Below are 3,804 nucleotides of genomic sequence, written 5' to 3'. Positions count from 1 at the left end.
ACTAGAAAAGCATTGTACCTGGAAAGATTACAAACAATGGGCTACACACACAGTGTATAGAGGATTCTTCTTCAAAGATACTGAATACAAAGGATATATATTTCATTGTTGTAAGGAAATAAGATGAGAGGTTTTCCTCCTCTTCAATATTAAGGATTGGGTCACCCCTCAGGTTGCTTTCCTTGATGCCTACAGACCTTTAATCTCCAGGCTGTGCGTGTGTACCCAGATGAGTTCTGCCTGCTCTACACTGTAATCTCCAGCAAGGCAGAGTCATCTCACACCCCGTATATACAGAACATCATCACACTTGGAGAGAGGAGGCAGGGTGCACAGATAGCGTTAAACTTCATGCCATATTTGGACTTGGACCTGAAGAAAGCTGTGAGCCATGGGAGGTTTTAAAAGCACCCTGCTTGGAACAAGTTCAGATAATGTACATACCACTCCAGGGGTAGTTAGCTTAGATCCTCAACTAAGCGTCAGGTAAAACTGAAAACAACAATGGGTTCACCTGGCTGGTCACATTCCTATCTATTCAAGCCCAGCGTGTCCAAACATTAACTCATTATTTCCCCTCAGAGACAATGTCCATCTTCTTTCTAAGTTGCTCCATTGGTAGCCACACAGGAAAGCAACAATCACTAAAAGAGTACTTCTGGGATAAAAGCAATAGAATTCACCTACCAAAGGTCCACTGAGACCTAGAGAAGGGAAAACAACTTAGCCTGAGCCACATAGTCAGGAGAGGAGAGCACTGGTATCCCAGTCCAGTTAGAAATTACTCTGTAGCCCAGGTTCTTTCCACATAATCAAAGGTCAGTGATAATTAATGGAAATGAGAACAGTGATGTTCTTGCTACTTTGGGAGATGGGGTCCAGATGAGAGCCTCGGTATAAGCATGAATCAGGACACTGAACACAACCACATGAAGAGATGGATGCTGCCTGTGTGCCCTTTGTTTTACTCAAAAGGGGAGGGACTCAGGGAGTGAAGAAAATCAGGTTCTCAGAAACCATTCTCCGGGAAGGCATGCAAACTTACGCATGCAAACTTACGCTGAATAGGACAAAGGCATTTTAAGCAGCTGTGGCCTTCGGATATACATGCATCATGAATTCACTGATATTAAAAACAAATCAACCTAGCTGTGGGCTATAATCTGTTTCATCTGCCTTCCTTTGTGATCAGTATTTTACTTGGAACTTCATCTGGCCTTTCCCAAATTACTGAACTGTCTTTTGAGACAGGACTGGTTCCACTTCTTTCAGTGGATTTGGAGCCCTGTGGTGCACTAAAATTTTAAGTATACACAATACCCATTTCCTCCTTTAGGTCTGAAGTTAGCTAATGGCACTATTCGAAGATAACAGAGTAATGGACCAAGAAATATTCTGGGTGCCAAAAAGTTTGATACCCTCGGCAAACATTTTCTTTGTTTTTCTTCCTGTGAATAAATATCTTCCTCACCCTTATTTGGGTGGTCTTCCAAAGAGATGACTCCTAAGGTAGCTTCTTGGTTGTTTAGTAGATTCCCTGATTCAGGGCAATGACTCCTCCATAAACATCTTTAATTTGCACCATTTTCTTATTTATTTTTTCTGAAGTACCTTTGGCCCATGGTGTTCTGATATTATCACAGGCTACACAATTAGCAGGTGAAAAGTTCCCAACTAGTCTATATTTATAGTGGACAAAATCTCCGGGAACATATCAGAGATACTTGAGGTAAGTATAAAGTATACATCTCAACTTAAACAGAGAGACAACACCCAAAATATTAATTAATCCAGAGAAGTCTTCATTTTGCCATTTTTCAAGCTAACCATTGATGTTACTTTTTATTTACTATTTATTTATTTATTTATTTATTTATTTACTTTTAATTATTATATTTTTAAAGTCTTTTATTCTTTTATTTTTAAAGGTTTGTTTATTTTTGAGAGAGAGAGAGAGAGAGAGAGCACGTGCACGAGCAGGAGAGGGAAAGTGAGAGAAGGGGGACAGAGGATCCAAAGTGGGCTCCATGTTGACAGCAGCAAGCCCAATGTGGGGCTTGAACTCATGAACCACTAGATCATACCCTGAGCCAAAGTCAGACACTCAACCGACTGAGCCACCCAGGTGCCCCTTTTCTTTATTTTTTGATTAGTTTACTTTTTCATGTCCATATATGGACCAGACCAAGGCTAAACCAATTTTGTGGGCAGATATTCTTTGAATCCTAAGCAGACAACCTTCCTCCAGTCTTCTGTGATTATATTCATTATTTCACAATGTACTGCATCTTCTGTGGTCCAGTTCACACTGGAACAGCCACCAGCAGTAAGGAATTTTAAAGTTTTTCTCCCTCTTTTCAAGGTCTGTACTTTCCCTCTTCTGAAAGTTCATGCATTTATTCCCATTTCTTCTTCCCTGTGGGAGGTGGGGAGTCTTTTAATCTTCTTTTGTAATCCACCACCTTTCCTGGGTCATTCCCCACAGTTTTTATTTTAATCAATGTTCCCATAACTGGTGTCAGTGGACTCAAGTTTCCTGAGAACTTACAAAAGTGGGTTTTATGTTGATAACTGATAAAAATCAATAGAGATCTGGGGTGCCTGGGTGGCTCAGTCTGTTAAGTGTCCAACTTCAGCTCAGGTCATGACCTCACAGTTTGTGGGTTCAAGCCCTGCATTGGGCTCTGTGTTGACAGCTGCTTCAGATGCTGTCTCCCCCTCTCTCTCTCTGCCCCTCCCTGGCTCTCTCTCTTTCTCTTTCTCACTCTCAAAAATAAATGAACACTAAAAAAAATCAATAGAGATCTACTTCAAATCACTTTGCCATTTCCCTATGAGGTAACTGATGTGAAAATTTTACAGATAAAAAGAAAATTAAGATTCAGAGAAATTATATGAATTTCATAAAGTCACATTCCTAAGTGATAGAAATTCAATCCAGACTCAAACCCAGGTGTTTTGGTTCAAAGCCCAAATATCACACTGCCTCCCAGACAGATAAAGCGGATCTTGGAGCGGATCTTGCCACTCTCCAGTGCTGACCCTGGGGACAGCTAACTTACACAGGTTTATTTGTTTCTGTATCAAAGTATTCTCCGAGCTGGCACTTCATAGCTTTTTGTGCAGTTTTATGTTGTCAGCTTGCCTATCCTGGAAAAAACTTTGCTTCATGGTTGCTGAGATAAAAGTAAAACGGTGCTCGCTTCGGCAGCACATATACTAAAATTGGAACGATACAGAGAAGATTAGCATGGCCCCTGCGCAAGGATGACACGCAAATTCGTGAAGCGTTCCATATTTAAAAAAAAAAAAAAAAAAAAGTAAAACGGAGGGGTCAGACCAAATCTGATAACTTAGACTATTTAATTACTGAACTTATTTAACTTGAAGTCAATGGGTATAAGCTCTTCACACAATTACTACAGCATTCTTGGTTAAAGCAGTGATGTGTTTCTTCTTTTCTTCCCAACCATATCTGTTATCTGTCTCTCTCTCTCTCTCTCTGTCTCTCTCACATACACACACATTTAGACCATGTTTTACATATGTGTATGTTTGCATAAATATACACACATATGCACAGATATAAATCTATGTAAGATTTGAACATAAAGAATCTTTTAAAAAATACTCCACAACTTATATATCCAAATGAGTATAGCTCCAGATAGTTTGATACCATGGGAAGCCATACGAATCACGAGGACTATATTGCCTGAATTTCAACTTTTTCAATTCCTTTTTTGGAGTCTCTTTCAGAACATCTGTGATTTCAGTGAAAACTTGAGTGTTGGGGACACAGTG

The 3,804-nt window shown here is 39.8% G+C and overlaps 1 non-coding gene across 1 annotated transcript; it reads left to right on the top strand.

Moving 5' to 3' along the window:
- Positions 1 to 3,195: 3,195 nt before the first annotated feature.
- Positions 3,196 to 3,302, top strand: LOC122202395. Its single transcript, XR_006194637.1, has one exon. It is a non-coding gene; the product is annotated as a U6 spliceosomal RNA (small nuclear RNA).
- Positions 3,303 to 3,804: the final 502 nt, after the last annotated feature.

This window comes from Panthera leo, chromosome A1 (genome assembly GCF_018350215.1).
Source record: "Panthera leo isolate Ple1 chromosome A1, P.leo_Ple1_pat1.1, whole genome shotgun sequence".
Taxonomy (NCBI): Eukaryota; Metazoa; Chordata; class Mammalia; order Carnivora; family Felidae; genus Panthera; species Panthera leo.
This window is presented reverse-complemented; position numbering and strand designations above follow the sequence as displayed.